General features: G+C 48.5%; 1 long non-coding RNA gene across 1 annotated transcript; it reads left to right on the top strand.

Moving 5' to 3' along the window:
- The first annotated feature begins 941 nt into the window (after positions 1–941).
- Positions 942–13,056, top strand: LOC124525011 (uncharacterized). Its single transcript, XR_006965375.1, has 3 exons — positions 942–1,026; positions 5,561–5,727; positions 12,346–13,056. It is a non-coding gene; the product is annotated as an uncharacterized LOC124525011 (long non-coding RNA).
- Positions 13,057–17,953: the final 4,897 nt, after the last annotated feature.

Below are 17,953 nucleotides of genomic sequence, written 5' to 3'. Positions count from 1 at the left end.
ACTCATACACATCCCATTGCTGATTTTCTAGCTAGGTCTCAGTTCATGTTCCAGGACCATAGGGCTGTTATTAACACAGCCATGACTATATGAATGGTGCCAGGTTCCCAGTCAGTTTCTGTAAATTGAAGGTACTCTGGGTCTAATATCTAAGAGGAAACCTGGCCCTTCTGTCCCTGAGCACATGGTGTTGCTTAGCTGGCTAGTGTATGCACAAGCATCACTATCCAGTTGCCCTCCCTCCCCTCACTAATATAGATCCATTCATTTTGAAGAACAGGCAGTTTTCATGTGGGCATGATGCTCCAAGATCTGATCACCACATAAAGTCCCCTTGGATGGAATCCTGTACCATGTACTGCTTCCAAACACTTACCCATCGGCTGGGAGTACATCCCTGCTACAGCTGTATCACCACTGCCCCTATGTCCTGATGGCAAGGATAGAGCACATAAGTAGAACCAGGTCTTTCCCTCTGATTCTGAAAAACAAAATCGGAAGGCTTCTTGATGACAGGGCTTTCAGGTGGAACTTATACATGGCACTGTTGGCCAAATCCTGCTGGCGTTTCTCTTTCCTGAGTCAGTCAGTGAACTGGGGAAGACTGTGCTAGTCACATAACTTCCTATATTATCTCATTCTTATCTCTGATGCAGACTTCTTGGATTCCCTCTATGTGTTTTCACCCCTTTGCTCTATTTTAGTGCTGAGCCCATGCTGGGGTCCATTCCATGTGATTGTCTTACTGTCATATCCTGGGCTCTCCACTGGGGTTCTGGTCCATTTATTGTGACTGTGGCATATGTTGTCCCAAAGGGCCCCAGGGTCTTTACAGGATAGACTTCCCTATATGCTTGTTCATCTCTGCATGAGTCTCAAACTCAGGTTTCTGGTCAAGTAGGCCTATGTTTTTCTTTTTGTTTTGCCATGAACAGATCCTCAGAGCCTCTTGGGTTTTGAAACATCTTGAAAAGACAAGAATAACTATAAAATGGGAAGGTGTTACAGTGTCTGAATGATGCTCAGGTCAGTATCTATTTATTTTAAACCAGTGCAACCTTAGTAATATGGGAATAGACAAAGCAACCCTGTTCTAGTTCGTTCCTCTGCATTTCTCCAGGCATACTGCACACTGGCCAGCATCTTGACTAAGTATCTCCTCACATAGTTTATTCCTGGTCCTCTTACACATCACAACATGCATATCCATTTCATGTGAGGGTAAACATGTGAAAGCACTTTAATCCTCCAAATGTGGGCTGGGAGAGGTGAACTGGTAAGGAGGCAAACACTAAGTGTTGCTCTAATGGGTTCCACCCTATCTGCCAGGCCCTGCCTTCTGCCACTGTCCTTGGGGCTGTTGTGGAACTAGTCCTGCCAGCCAGAACTATCACTGTTGTTACTGTTGAGTATGTTGAAGGAGGACAGTACTGCATAGGCCAATGCCATGGCTGCCACACCATGACCACAGAGTGGCTTTGCTGGGCCACTGAGGCTGCTATGGAACTGCCTGATGCACAGGGTTGTTCATGCCTTGGCACCTGACGCAGAAACCTCATTGTGGTGGTGACCTGCACCCACCACTGATGCCTGTGGTCCTGCTGACCCCTCTGTGCCCCCAGATGGAAGGTAAATCCAAGTCTGAATAAGTGCAAGTGCTGCCATTAGCAGTGGCTGGGCTGCCTTGCTTGCTTGCCAGTGGAAGTGGGCTGCCCACTTCCAACATGCACAGGCTTGTGTGAAAATCTATGCCTGGGCGCCAGTTGAGTTAGTGACAGCTCCAACACTCCTAAGTCTAAACAGGTACATAGTTAGACATAGAACCATGGAAAGCAAGTGTCCATTATGAGGGCCAATATTTCCAATGGGAATGGGAACAATCTGGAAAGGGGATGTGTAACTTCATGTCCCCTCAGCCAAGAAAGGAGGCCAGCTCCCTTCCCAGTCCTCTGGCCTAGTCGAAGTGCAAATGTTCCAACCTGGGCTCTTCCATTTCCCTAGGCATCTGAATGCCTGAATGGTTTTGACACCAACTTCCCAGGGGCCCTGTTACCAAACCTATTGCACAGTCACAAGGATGGGACTAGGATCCCCAACTGAACACCAATTTGCCAGGCTACGTTTACTCGGACTTGTGCAGGGATGACTCGTTCTTGCACTGCTGCAGGATATATTAACGTTTCCTCAGCACAGCTTTGTCAGACCCTCCCCTGGTGGAGCTCAGGACCCAGTTGTCGCACCTTGAATTTTTCTATGGAGTCCTTGCTCATGTCATTCCCATTTTTGTTCCATGGTCTTTCCATCTTCCTGGCTAGACCTTGAACTCCTAGAGGGAAGACGTGGCTGCCTTAGCAGCACTGGCACTATGTGAATGCTCAGATGCTCATTCCCAGTGGCTGACTGAAGAGGTAAGGGGATCCATCCCACCATTTAGCAGCTCAGTCATCGTAGCCTAATTTACCTGGGTCATTTTTCAATACTTATTTTATCGTATATTTGTTCACTCCAGTATAGTCATAATTTTGGGTGTGAAATCACACTCCAAGATCAAGAGTCTCATGCCCTACTGACTGAAAGAACCAATTTTAATGGAAATAGACTGATTTCTAAGTTATCTTGCAGGTTAACATTTTGTACATATATTAGGTTATGCTGAATTACAAGAGAACGTGCCACATTTCAAAAGCATGTCCCCATAGATTTCCTCACATGACGGTGCTGGGTGTGTGTTTAGATTGGAGACTAAAGTCCTTCAAGTGGTCACTGAGGAACCCAGAGTTCCTCCATTTTACCCTTCTCCCTCCCGAGGATATCAGGTACTTGCACAACCAGCAGCACAAGGGGCGATAAAGGGGAAAGAGAACAAGGAAATGCACCTGGGAGCATGTTATCAGCCTGGTCTAGAGTGCCTAAAATATCCCTTTTCACTCATTCCTTGTTTTAAAGGCAAGGAAGTTTTAAGTAATGATCTGTGCGAAACTATGTCCCACAAAACAGAAAATGCATCCCTAGATATGCACCAGAAAACATACAAAGGTAATTCCTGAGCTGAAGGAAAATTTTCTCCCTCCGGGACACATTGTATGAAGGAAATAAGAAGAGTAAACATCTATGTGTGTGTTTGTGTGTGATTTCTACATATTAATGAATATGACGTTTTATCACTATCTCTGAATATCTTTAAGAAGTGAAGGATCATTGACTTTTAAATAGAAGAATTAGTAAAACAATAGGTTAAAAATCATAATTTGTGAGCTTACAGACATATAGTATTAAGATATATGACAGTATTGGGGCGCCAGGGTGGCTCAGTGGGTTGAGCATCCGCCTTCATCTCAGATCATGATCTCACAGTTCATGGGTTCGAGCCCCGCATCGGGCTCTGTGCTGACAGCCTGTTTCCGATTCTGTGTCTCCCTCTCTCTCTGCCCCTCCCCCACTCACGCTTTGTCTCCCTCTGTCTCAAAAATACATAACCATTAAAAAACATTTAAAGAAATTACATTAAGATCTATGCCAGTAGGAATTAAACGACTGGTGGTTGAGAAATCAATGAAGTGCCTCTTAAGATTGATTGTTTTCAAGTACGAAAACTCTCATAAACCACATGACTGCAAGTAGTATAGTGTAAATATTGAAACTGCAGCCCAGTTAGCCAGTTAAATGGAAAGAATTCTACATATCTGTGTTCACTTACACTTCACCACCCCACTCTTTCTTTCTGGTGAGGTCATGATCTCTCGGTAGTGAGAATGCTGAGAGAGGAAGTTGGAAGGAGCCCCCTTGTGTCTGGGTGCTGGTGACATGGAGGGAGCTATTGTGGGCCTCCATGTTTTCCTAGGTGTCCACGGTCCAGGAATATTACAGCCCTCCCTAATTCCCCTGCACAAACCGGGCTAGGAGAGGAAGTTCTGGCTGCCGCAACTTCCTGTGAGATGTGGCCTGAGATCTCGACAGAGTTGACCTAAGATCTCATGAGATTTGCCCCTCAAACTCATGACATCTGTCAACAGGACAGAGTTGGCCGTTTGCTCTGAGATTAGAAGAAACACAGAGTGCCCTCAAGGTTCCACAGCCTGGGAGAATCAACGAGGGCTTATTGTGTGTCCGGGGGAGCCAGGTGCTGTGCACTTTCCTTTCCCCCGCACCTCCTCACCTCCTGTTTCAATCCCCTCTAGCTTCACAGAAAGCAAGGGACACCAGGCCAAGTCTTCCCTATTTTAGTGGTGGTTGTTACCCTGGCTGCTCTTGGAACTCTGGATGAGTTGGAAAGGATGAGCCAGGGACCTCATATCCTTTGGGTGGTGGCCTTGGGTTGTTTGTGGGACCCTGGGTGTTGGTAGCAGTCCACAAAGCAGGAGTGTCCCAACCCTGCCTATTTACACTGCACAAAGGTGACTACACTAAGGAGTTGTCGTGCCTGCCCCCTTCTGGCTATATTTGGCCTGACATCTCGTGAGATTTGGCCTGGGGATCTCACAAGATTTGTCAACCGAGCAGAGGTGGCTGCATCTTTTTGAGTCACGACAGACACAGACTGCGCTAAGTGTCCATGGCCTAGGACAGCGCTCAGGGATACTTTTTCTGTGTTCACATGAGTCCATTTCTGGGCACTGTGCTTCACCCCACTCCTCCTCCTCTGCTGTGTCTTGTGCCTCTAGTTTACTGGGAATAATGGGTCAATCTGGTCCAGCAGCCCCTGTTTCTGTGGCCAGGTGTTTCACCCACCACATCTAGGGTGCTGAGACAGACAGGAAATACGAACACGACCCCTCGTGTCTTGATGCTGGTGACATGGCAGGGTCTACTGTGGGACCACAGGTTTTCCAAGGTGTCCCCAACCCAGGCAGAGCACAAGTCGACTTCTTTATCCTGCACAAAAGAGGTTAGGCTACCTAGTTCCCGCTCCTGCCAAGTTCCCAGGAGGTTGGAAAAGATCTTGCCAAATTTGGCCATGGATCTCATGAGATCTGCCCCGAGATCACGGGAGACTTGTCAACAGGGACAAGGTGGCTGTGTTCTCTGGCGGCAAGAGAGACACAGAATGCCCTCAAGTTCCTGCACCCTGGGAGGTGCAATGGCAGGCTGCCTGTGTGTTCAGAAGAGGCGGCTCCTGTGCACTTTGTTTCTCTCTGCACCTCCTGACCTCCTGTTTGCATCACCTCTCATTTAGCATGAACAATATGCAGTCCAGCTGTTACAGCACATACTCGACACCCAGGAAGAGCCAAGCCACACTCATTCAGGCAATGAGAAAACACTGTTTATGGGGCAACGTTGCCGGCCCAGTGGAGTTCCCTCCAAAGGCTGAGCCCCGCACCTCGGCCTTTGCCTCCTTTTCCGGCGGTGATGTCAGGGGCTTGAGAGACAAAAGAAAAATGGGAGGGGGTACTTATCAGTGGTGTGCTCTACGGGTAGTTGGTGGAGGCAGGAGGCAAAGAAGATCACAGAAGCTATTAGAAAGCATGGAGAGTATCCAGCCTCAGTCATCAGGCTGGCCCCTTTTATCTTTTTTTTTTTCCCTAGGTTTTCTTCTCACAGTCATTCTTTCCTATTTCAGTAGTCCGTGTTACCGCCACTGCTCCTAGAATACTGAGAGGCTTGGGGAGTACTGGTGAGACACCTCGGGACACTTTGGTGGTGGTGCCTGGAGACATTTGTGGAAGTCCAGGAGTTCCTAAGTGTCCCCAATCCATGAATGTCCCTGTCCTGCACAAACCAGACTAGGTGAGTGAGTTCCCACTCCTGCTGAGTTCCTGTGAGATTTGTCCCAAGATCTCCTGAGAGGTGCAGTTAGATCTCGCATGATCTGGCCTTATATCTCACGAGAATTGTCCCTAGATCACGGGATACTTGTGACCAGGGGACTCTGGCTTCGTTTTACAGACTCAGGATAGACACAGACTATGCTCAAATGTCCAATGTCTGGGACAGCTCTCAGGTAGCCTCTTAGTGTGATCACAGAAGCCACTTTCTGTGCACGTTGTTTCTCCCTTCCCCTCCTGCCGTCAGGTTTCTCTGTCCTGTAGTTCGGTGTGACAAATGGGCCTCCGGTCCATTTGTTCTTACTTCATTGGTCCGTGTTTAGCTGTAGTGTACCTTAAGGCTGGGAGCGGCAGAAAGTACGAGCGAGGCCATTTGTGTGAATTGCTTCTGGTGTCTGTTGGCTTTTGTACACCCCTGGATGTCGCAGCAGTCCCCATGCAGAAATGGCCCAGCCCTGGCGGTGTGCCTTGCAGGTACAGCCAAGACCAGGAAGTTCCTCCTGCTGCTAATTTCCTGTGAGATGTGACTCAAGATCTGGTGAGCTTTGGACACACGTGTTCTGAGATATGACCTTAGATCTCGAGATTTTCTCTTCATCAAGCGCTAGTGGTCACCAGGGAAGAGTGGCTATGAATTCAGGGGCAGGACGACACAGACTGCCCTGAAATGTCCAAAGCCTGGGAAAGTTCTCAGGGACTCGGTTCGTGTGCTCATGGCCAGTTCCTATGTGCGTTGTCTCTCCATACTCCTCCTACATTCTGGTTTGTGTCCCCTGTATTTGTGTGTGGAAAATGGGCTGTCTGGTTCATCCCTTCCTATGTCTTGGTCTGCATCTCACCCTCCTGCACCTAGGACACTGAAAGGCTGGGGGTATGAGCCAGGCACCTGATGTGGAAGTGCTGGTGGCATCTTTGAGCTTTGGCGCAACCACAGTTGTTCTTAGCGGTCCTCAATCCAGGAATGTCCCAGAACTGCCAGCATACCCTGTGTGCATCAGGCAAGGCTAGGAGTTCCTGTTTCTGCTGACTTCCTGGAGATTTGGCCAAATTTCTTGCAAGAGTTGACCTTAGTTCCCTCGAGATTTCCCCCTAGATCATGGGAGATTTGTCAACAGGGAATCATGACTCCTTTTGAGGAGGGCAGGACATATGATCCTCTCAATCGATGGAGAAGAAGGAATTAACAAAAGACAGCATTCTTTCTCAAATGGAAACCCTCAATAAATTAGGAACAGAAGAAACATCCCTCAACATCCCAAAGACCATGTGTGAAAGACCCACAGCGAATATCATCCTCAATGGGGAAAAACTGGTAGCCTTTTCTGGGCTTGAGTTGATTTTCTTGCAGAGTCCAGAAGGAATATCTCCAGTGCTTGCTCCCTGAGTCTCACAACTCATGTTAAAACCTGGAGTAAACGTCTCTGATTGGGACTGGCTGGCATCTTAGCTCTTAGGGAAACTAAGAAACCTGGTATGTGAACATTCAGGTTTCAAAATGTGGGAAATTCCTCATACATGCAAAGGGATTTCAGACACTGAATGGACAGGATATGACAAAAGATCCTCCAATGCCCAACACCATGTAGACAGCCTTGTGGAGAACATTCTAAACCCAGTGCCAATCGCTCCCCAACCCTCTCCCAAACACACACCGTTGCACAATACAACTCAGACATTGATACTGCCCAGAGCATAGGGTCAGGGCATAGAATCCTTAGTGTGGATGGTTGATTCAACCTTCAGTATTATTTAAATTATTTACAATGAAACTTGAAAACTTTTAAAGTTCACATTTCTCGGAATAGAGCAATTATTCTAAAGCCATGGTACCAAATAGGCATTAGAGCGTGTTTTCAATCATCTGTATCCGTTAATCACCACTCTAGGAGCCTCCTACTATTGTAACAGATTCCCACAAACTTACTTGCTTAAAACCACACCAACTAATTGTTACGCTCTGGACATGAAAAGTCCACAGTGAGTCTCCCGGCACTAAAGTCAACATGGCAGCAGGACTGAATTTCTTTCTCTGGACTCCATGGAAGAATCTGTTTGTTGTTCCTTCCAGCCTTTAGAGGATGCCCACCTTTTTCTCTTGGAGCCCGTGCCATCTCCAAAGCCGGCCATGTCTGATCAGTTACTCTCACATCACGTGATCTTGACACTGACTCTCCCTCTTTCACTGACATGGACCCTTGTGATTACATTGGCCCCTCCAGGCTAATCTCCCCAGCTCAAATTCCTTCATCTTATCACAGCTACAAAGTCTCTATCACCGTGTAAAGTAGCGTATTCCCAAACTCATGGGGTGAGCATGTGGACATTTGTGGGAAGCTCTAGTCTACCATAGCTACTACCCCCATCAGTGAACACATCTCTAAAGCATGTCAATCAATGCAATCTCCTCATTCCTTAAATCAGCACATTACCACCCGTCAGTCTACTGCTTTTGAGAGCCAACCTGTCAGCAGCTGACACCAACTCATGTATGTCCCCAACATCCACCATTTCCAGAACTCCACACTTCCCAAAAATTCTACATAAGATCAGCAGTGTGGCCAGTTCAGAGAGACCGTGAGTGACTGACAGGGCTTGCCCTTCCTGAAGGAAGCAATACATTCAGCTCTGTGCTTGCTGCTGCAGAAATTATGAGCAGAGCTTGTCATTTTTCAAACTATTTCAGTATGACATGTATACATTTCCCAGAACATAACTGAATGAAAGGGAAAAGGGAAAGAAAGACTGTGCACGTGCCAGTGTTGAGGCATTTGAATTGGGGAGAGAGAAGAAGGAACCCTGTGGTGGGAGGAATCTGAGGATCCAGTGCCTTGAAGGTTCTCAGGGATAAGAGCTGTGTGCTGCAAGCAGATTTCATGGGGGAACAGGGCTGGAGGAGTGTGTGTGGATTGACTGTGTCCTGTTAAAAAGTCACACATTGAACTCTAATGCCTAATGTAACTCTAATGTGACTGACTTTGCAGAAAGGCCTTTACAGAAGATATAAGGTTAAATGAAGTTAGGGGCATGGGGCCCTTGATCCAATAGGTTTAATGTCCCCAAAACAGTGAGCTTGAGCTCTCCACCTCCCACCCGTGCACAAGCACCCAGAAAAGGACACGTGAGACCACAGGGCAAAGAGGGCCCTGTGTGAGGATGGGAACAGAGCTCTCAATGACACCTGAATTGGTGAGAACTTCCCATTTTGATCTTAGATTTCCAGCCTCCAGAATTGTGACAAACAGATGTCTGGTAAACCCAGACATGGTGTTCTGTGGTATTCTGTGAAGGTAGCCTAAGCTGATTAAGGCGGGTGACACTCGGGCATCGGCCTCAGCAGCTTATCCTACCTGGGCATTTCCAGAATCTAACTCAGTTTTGTCTATGTTCCGGAACTGGCACTCACAATCCACTTCCCCCCTGTGAAGAATGATCTGTGAATTTACTTTTTTTCAGTTAGCTCCATGCCCAGTGTGGGGCTTGAACTCACTGACCCCAAGATCAAGATTCACATGCTCTACCAATGGAGCCAGCCAGGTGTGACTGACCTGTGACTTGTCACATGGTTGATGATTTCATAGCACAATTTCTTACATGTAGGAATGACCTAGACCGAAGATCTTCTTGGATTTTCTTGTCATCCAGTTTGACCTCAAATATCAACCTAGAATGACCTGGGAAATCTAGGTCCAGATTCTGCAGGGTGACTCCTTGACCCCACATGGCATGCTCTTCCTTTTCTCTTGGGAAATTTCTGTGCTTCTGACTCTCCAGAACCACAAGACACGTATTTGACTGCTGTGGAGAGAGCTGGGCTTAGTCTTGGGGAGACACAGTTGAAAAGGAAAGAATCCCCAGAATCAGGGTATGTTGTGGTGTATGGAATTATAGAGGATGTTCCTGTGGGAGGAACAGAAGCTGAGGATGAGAGCCCCTCTCCCACTCCGCTTTTCGGCGGGCCCAAACCTTCCTTTTGTGGGAGCAGCAGATGAGGCACTTCCAGCAATAGTCAAAAACCATCATAATAATTTATAGAAGCAAGGATTCCGTGCAGCCTCTAGATTTGAAGGCCTGGAGGCTCTTACATAGATGGCAAGCCAGCACAGCAGTAGAGGACCTCAAAGTCCGAGAAGTGTGAGTTCACCAAGTGGATAAGGAGCCCTTTGCAGATAGGTGGAGTGTGCTTAGTGGAAGTAATCTTGCAAACGAAAACTCAGGTGGGAAGAACATGCACAGGCCAACGGCACCGCGGCCTGAGGGAGAAGACAGTCTGTGCCAGCACAGGTGTATCTGCACATGGCCACCAGCTCCATTTGGGCAGGCACAGGTACTCTGCTCATCTAGGTTTGCCTGGCTCCACCTTGAAATCGTCTTTCACACAGGCCAACACAGGAAAGGCTGTGTCAGCGTGAGGGGAAGATGAGGGAAAACTTTGCACCAGCAAGAGAAGCACTCATTTTTCTCCCTGTTTGATCAGATCCTGGGGAGCTCAGCATTCATGGCCACCTGCCCCCCGACCCTTCCCCCGCAGGCCTGGGCACGACAGGCTTTAGGCCACTGTTGGGGGAAGGGTGACCAAAAGTCAGGAAGCCCTGGGCATTCAGGATGACACCTGCCTGCAAAATCTCCACGCACTGAACATCTGGGTTCCTGCTTCTACACTGTGGGTTCCGAGAGCAGGACCACGGTGCCCCTCGTAGCCTCTTGGGGGAGGTGCACAAGGATCCCAGGATTGAGGCAAGGGCAGGTCCAAAGGATACCATCCCACCTTCCCCTTTAGGCCCAGCTGAGAGTTGACAGCAGGAGGTGAACAGGGTTCCAGGCACACCTCATTCTTCCCTTGAGTTCCTCCACGACTGCACCTTGGATGAGATTTGTGCAATCCAAATCAGCCTTTGGAGGGAACAAAGCCATGTCTTGAAAACAAAGCCAAACAACTATTCTGAAGACACTAGAAGCATCTGGGCAATTTTATGGTCATCAGCAGAGCACTTCTGGGGTCTGATTTGCCTATGTCTTGATTGCGCCTCTAGGTACTGTCTTACTTTTCCACATATATACATATACATATAAATATGTATATGTATATGTATATATTTACATAATTAATTGCTCTAGTAACGAACCCTCTACCTTCATTGCCCTCTTTTAGCTTCTCTTGGTCTTTTTTCTTGCTACCATTCTCCTTTCAGCATGGATTGGGTAATTAATTATGGCTGAACGGCCAGAATCTTTGTCCCTTTCATAGGCTTCATGGGGTAGTGCATCTTCGTGAGATCTGCGAGATCATTTTGCTGTCCATTTGTGTGGTATTTGTGGTGTACTCTCATATGATCCTGTTGCCAAAGATTGATTCTAGAGCTGCTTTCGTTAAGTGGGCTGGGTTGTTGGTACACTACTAAGAAAGAATGAGTTCAGCGGTAAGTATATTTTGTCATGAAGCCTTTGGCTTGCCTCCTATGTCTTCCCATTATGTCTTACTTGAACATTCAGGACACTCTGTTCTATAGGTGTGTTCTGACTGGCTCTATCAGAACCCTACTGTGGACCTTGTCATATGCAGATAAGATAAGCCAAGAGAGTCACATTGAGTTTTCAGTGGCATTAAAATCTTTTGACAAGGGCTCCTGGTAACCCACAAATCCTCACAACAGTTGTGGAGATGTGTAATGTAATGTATATATTTTTCAAACTGTAAATGGGGTACCTAGGTGGTTCAGTCCGTTGAGTGTTTGACCTTGGCTCAGGTGGTGATCTTGCGGTTTGTGTGTTGGAGCAACTGAGTTGGGTACTGTGCTGGGCCTGGAGCATGCTTCAGATTCTGTGTCTCCCTCTCTCTCTGCCCCTCCCCTGTTCGTGCTCTGTCCATCTGTCTGTCTCTCTCAAAAATAAAACGTTAAAAAAAAAACCCTGAAATTGAGGTCAATGTATTTATTGTAATTCTATTTCACATTAGCATTCTTTATCTCATCTAGTTAAACTTGTCAACATCTGTTTGGGTGGTGTCTCAGTCCGTTCGGCCTGCTCTAACAAAATCGAACACAGAAATTTCTTTCTTATGGCTCTGAGGGCCAGGAAGTCTAAGATCAAGGCCCCAGCATGGTTGAGTCCTATGAGGGCCATCTTCTTGATTCATAGCCAAACACCTTAGGGCTGTGTCCTCACTTGGTAGAAGGAGCAAGGGGTCTCTGTGGCATCTCTTTTACAAGAGCACTAATCCCATTCATGGGGACCTTATGATCTAATCAACTTCCAGAGGCCCACCCGCTAATACCATCACATCAGGCATCAGGATTCCAACATATGGATTTTGAGGGGAAATGAACATATGGATGTTAGCAGATGATGACATGACCATGTGTTGTAGAATCTCCACTTTGTGTGCCTTGGCTGGGAGTCTTTGAGGAAATTACTGAAGCTCTCATTGACTCAGTTGATTCACTTGTAAAAGGAGAAGTGCCTTAGTGTTGTGGGAGGCCATGGGAAAGTCCCCCACTTGAACCTTAACTCTTTGTGTTGGCTGGATCAACAGATTGTGAACTTGGCTCTAAGCAGGCCCTCTGGCGTGTTGATTTCTTAACAGATGCACAGTGGCTCTGAGGGGATGAAGACTTGGCAGTCTAGTCAGCGACTAACCTGGATGCTGCAGGTTCCTGAAAGTACCACATGATCTCTGCTTGTTTCCCTCCTCTCTTCCTTTGCCATTTGAACTCCCACCATACGTGAAGAGACTCAGGTGATTGATGTCTGAGAACAGGATGCTGACTGTTCCCTCAGGTAAGAGTTAAGTGCCAGACCTAGGCAAACCATTTTGAGTACCTCCTAGCTCATGTATTTTAATTGCCTCTTTGTGGAGTGTGAACCTCTTAGACCTTAACCTAGAGACCTTGGTGCAGAAAAGCTTAGCAGATGGAGGGGAAAATGGAAACAGAGTTGGATATACATGTTAGCCTCAGGGGAAAGAATGTGGTTTGAGTTGGGAAATGAGGAGGTGGGTAAAGGGAAGGTGCAGATATATATCAGGTGGCCCTCCTGCCATCTCACTCCCTCTCTCTCCATAGTAAAGAAACATGAACAAATATTAACAGAACGTTCCCCAGGGCAGGTGCTGGCCCCGGTCACAGCCATTCATTCGCTTTGTAATTAACTCGAGGGTGTTACTTTAGCATTATTGAGTATTTGAGTATTATTATTTGAGGAGCACTGGGTTCATTTACAGCCACCTCCCTGGGAAACCAGCTTTGCAAAAGCTTCCTGTGTCTCTTTGGGGGTGACAGGGAGGTGTCCACCTTGGGAGGAGACACCTGCCAGTCCCTGTCCCACTGGCCTGGTCTCTGGAGCCCTCTGCCTGGCTCCTGGCTGTCATGCTGGCGGGCAGTCGGTCAGAGCATCTGGTGGGCACAGGGAGGTGCGGTGGTGCAGACCATGGCGCCCAGGAGCTGTGCCCCCTGCGAGGGGGTGGGGGGATGGGGCGACTTGGACCCTGGGCCCAAGCAGGTGTGCGGGAGCGCGCGCACGAGTGCGCGCATGCACGTGGGCCAGGGCCGGAGCCCGGCGAGGGACACAGCTGAGGCTGCAGCGGTGCTGTGAGTTGGCTCCCAGCCCGCCTGCCGCCCCAAGCCCCCAAGTGTCTGGGCCAGCCAGGGACTGACGCCCACCTCAGCCCCCGACCGGGGCCATGCTGCTGCCTGGCGCCTGCGACGGGGTAGCCACGGCATTGGCGGTAGGGGGAGCGGTAGTGCAGGCGGGAGCGCTCGCGGGAGCGCGGGCGGAGCCCCGCGTGGAGAAGACTGGGAGCCAGGAGCCTCCAGCCTCGGAGGGTGGCGGCCCTGCTGCTCCTGCTGCTCCTGGAGCCAGAGGCCAGGGCGCGGGACGCGCTTCCCGGGCGCCTCGGTCTTTGGCCGCGCTGGTGGAGTGCCAGCACTGGCTGGGGCAGAGCGCGATGCGATGCCCCCACCCCGGCGCCCCCGAACGACCATCTGGGAGAAGCCTAAAGGTGGAGCAGCTGAGACCCACAGCCTCCCTCCAGGACCTGCCTCAGTCGCGGTGCTGCCAAGGTAGGGACCCTCGCGACAAGGTCGCACGTGGCCTTCCCCCCTGCCCCTCTCTGTCTTCCACTTCCATGAGCACCACCACCCCCCCCCCCCCGCCCCCCGGTGCTCCGGGCTTCTTCTTGGGCTCCTTTGCGGCTGTGGTCTGGAGGCCTCAGGAGTGGGCTTTCTGGGTTGGACCCCGGTTCCCTGGAGGAGGAGGGCCCCAGATCGAGTAAGGGGTTAGGCTCAGGCGGTGGGGAGTGGCTCAGGTCGAGAGGGGGGGCGCCCTGAGTGCCCATGGAGGTCTGACTGGGTTGGTGGTTGGTGGGTGGAGGTGGGAACGCACAAAGGAACGAAGGAACGATGGAAGGAAGGAAAGCGTGGACCTGCGGTTGTGGGAAAGTGTCAAGGCAGGGCCAGGGAAGTCGCAGCCTTGAGCAGGAGGAATCATTCCTGCCTGTGAAAATGAAGTACAAGGGACGTGAGAGTCCAGAGAAACATTCCAGGGAGAGTCAGGGTGGTGGGCCTGAGTTGCTGGAGGCCAGCAGGGGACGGTGTTGAAGGGATGGAGAGTGGAAGCAGCAGGTGAACACAGGCCTCCTGCCTCCCCCCTCCACACCTGCTCTCCTGCCCTGCCCAGCCCCGCCGCGCCCCGCCCCGCCCCGCCCCTGGTGGCAGAGTTGCATCCTCTGATGGGGAGGGGGAGATCTCACCCCGCTTGTGGCGAAAGGGGGTCCTCTATCGTGGGAGTCAATGGGACTAGGGGGTAGGAGTCTGGATTAGGGCAAGTGCAAGTCCCTGGTGAGCTCTTCATTTCTGAAGGCACTGTGCATTCCATCAATGAACTCGGAGCCAGGGAGCCAGGAATAAGTGGCGCTTCTGTGTTTTAGAGGGTGGTCCAGACTCTTTCCTACTTGGAGATGTGTGCTGAAGAGAACTGGGTGTTGTGGATGGAGTCCAAAGGCATCTCTTTGGGACATGTTGGGTGGGAACGTCTGCTTCGTACTCTCGCGAGGAAGGTGGACTGGAAAGCTCCTCCTTCCAGGCCGACTTCGGGTTTTGTTGTTCATATCCGTGGGGTGTGGCGCTTCATGTGTCCGTGGAACGCCTCCTGTCTTGCATTCGTTCTGTGTTTCAAGAGTTTCAGACCTTAGGAATCACATCTCCTCCAGGATACACCAGGCAGCCTGAGGGAGAAATGACTCTGAGCCCACCGGGTCTCTAGAAACCAGTACATGTGTACCTGAGCAGTCGTGCTCATCTCTCAGCCTCCTTTGGAAATGAGGTCTTGCGCAAACGCTCTTTCATTGCATGGGTTCCACCTCTGTCAGGTTGTTGGGGTTTGTGTTCGTGCATGTGTGTAATTGTCTGCAGTGCTGTGTCCTGTATTTAGTCCGGACCGTGGCAGGGTCCCAGTTCTTTCCAAAGACACAGTTTTGTTGCATAGGAAATTCTCATTTCAATAGTGTTTCCCAATGCGGTTACACCGGATGAAAACTTCCTGCAGGCAGTACCGTGACCTCACCGAAAGCAAAAGTCTGAGAACGGAGGCTTTCCCAAACTTACATATCAAGCTGACCGGTACTTTATGTTTTCAGTAAGATGGTGTGGTGTTGGCCACTTTGAGCAGCTGAGGCTCCTAAGCATCTGTTTTCTCCCCGGGGGGTGAGTTGTCTCTGTCAGCAATTCTGGAGATTATGATTTTCTTGAAGATCATTATTTTCTTGATTACCATGATTACTACATTCTGCATAACCCATCGCATGGAATTTGATAAGGAGCCCGATTCCCGGAACTTTTTGTCCCCAAACGCTCACTACAACAAGGAGAAAAACAATCACTTTTGTGCGATGGACAATGTACCTTACCTTTATTGTACTCTTTTAGTGGTATGTACATATGTTTAGAGTAATGAATGTGTCCACTTAGATCTAAGGAGTTTTAGTGACATCATGGTACTTCAAGTAACCATAAAAGTAATGGAAAATCTAAGTTACCTAGTAATCTAAGCACTCTGTCCTGTTGGATACGAAATCCTAATTAAAGAACTGAAGTCCGGGTAAAGAACTGCCAAGTCCTTGTAATTCGTTACTATTCATGTAGGTCTAGTGAATGGAAGGGACTGAACTAAGGTCTCTGAAATAGAGGAAGCTAGAATTTGAGATACTGAGTCACCTTTACTCTCCCTTTCCCTGTTGACATGGTCTTTTTTTATTCGATGATTTCTCTTGAACTTTACCCTATTTCCCTCCTTCCTGCCCCCCCCCCACCATTGCAATCATCTTTATGTATTGATGGGCTTGTTTCATTCTGTTTTGAGGATTTTTGTTTTTTGTTTTCTTAGTTTTTGAGTCAGATTCCCCATATATGTGTGAGCATTCTGTATGTGTTTTTCTCTGTGTGAGTTCTTTCACTTGGCAAAATGCCCTCCAGGCTATTATAAACACTGTGGCATAATAACAGGTGTGAAGGTATTTTCGGGAGTTAGTGATTTCATGTTCAGAGTAGTACCTACGGGGGTAATTGAGGGAAGTTGCTGGATGATATGGATGTTCTCCTCTGAATTGTGTGAGCAAACTTTACATTGTTTGCGACTGCCTCTGCACCAAGTTCCAATGCCACCAACAGGGCCCAATGATTCGCATTCTTCCACATTGTACCCGACGCTTGTGCTTTCTTGTCTTTTTGATAAGACCGTTCAGACAGGTTTCAGGTGATATCTCTTTGGCTTTGGACTTTCATTTCCCTAATATGGCGTGACATGGAACTTCTCTTCATGTATGTGGTGGCCATCTGTATGTCTTCATTGGAAGAATGCCTCTTCAGGACTCTGCCAGTTCTATCATTGCTCTTTGGTTTTGCATTGTCGCTCTGTAGGAGTTCTTGATATCTTTTGTGTTTTAACCCTTGACCATGTATATAGTTTGCAAGTATTTTCTCCCATTAACAATGTTGCCTTTCCATTCTGTGGAAGATATTGTTGCTGTGCAGAACTTGTTTTTTTTTTTAGTTTCATGTAGTCCCACTTGTTTAGTTTTCCTTTGTAGCTTTGGCTTCTGGCATCAAATCCCAAAACTCAAGTCAAGACTGAGATCCAAACATTCTCATGGGTTTGGCATTTGGCTCTGTCCAGCAAAGCCAAGGAGAGCAGAAAGGATTGCTTCACACTCCATGCAAGTCAAGAGAGGTGAGAGGGAGTTTAAGGGACATCTCCGCGAGCTGCTCTCAGGCTCCCGTAGTCTTTAAGCCTACAAACGATGTGCAACACGTCAGCGGGCCACATGCTAGAAAGAACGTATTGAAGACATGGTGCAAACCACATCGAGACAGGATAAAATATTCCACGCGACAACACGGTCCAAGGACTTGGTGAGCCCATGCAGAACCCAACCCCTAGATACACACGCACTAGATCAGCCAAGTCTCGCCTGCCCCCCAGATACACACCAACTAGGTAAGTGAGCTGCTGCAACTGTTTGCAGGAAGGCCAGAGAGCAGTGATCTGCTCTGCCAAGCGTTCCCTATAATCTCCCAACTCAGGACATCGTTGTGCGATTTCCCACACCTCCTGCCCAAGGTCTTATCCAGGACTTTCTGGTTTCAGGTCTCAAGTCTGTAATACATTTTAACTTTGTTTCTGTGTGTGATGCTAAATAGGTGTCACTTTGTTTTCCTGCGCCTGTTGTTTTTCTGTGCCCAGTGTTTCTGGGCACCACCTATTGAGGAGACTGCCTTTGCCTCAGGTTATATTCTTGGTTCTTTGGTTGTGAAATAATTGGTTACATATGTGTGGGTTTCTTCCTGGGCCTTCAGTTCTGGTCCAGTGACCTGTGTGTCTGCTTTTACCCCAATACTGTACTGCTTGGGTTATTGTAGCTTTGAGATCTAGTTTCAAATCAGAAAGCATGGTGCTTCCAGCTGTTTTCTTCCTTCTCACAATGACTTTGGTATTCAGAGCCTTTTGTGGTTCTGTCCACCTTGAAGGATTATTCTATTTTTGGGACCGTGCTTCAAGTTTGAAAGGATTGCACCTAGGGAATGTGTAAATGGCTCTAAGTAGTGTGGACATTTTGAGAATCTTAATTCTTGGGATCCACTAGCATAGAATGTCTTTCTGCTTATTTCTGTCTGTTCAAATTCTTTCTCCACTGATTTCTG

Source organism: Lynx rufus, unplaced genomic scaffold (assembly GCF_022079265.1).
Source record: "Lynx rufus isolate CCGP_SWC_20201006 ecotype Redwood Valley unplaced genomic scaffold, mLynRuf1.p SCAF_4, whole genome shotgun sequence".
Classification (NCBI taxonomy): domain Eukaryota; kingdom Metazoa; phylum Chordata; class Mammalia; order Carnivora; family Felidae; genus Lynx; species Lynx rufus.
This window is presented reverse-complemented; position numbering and strand designations above follow the sequence as displayed.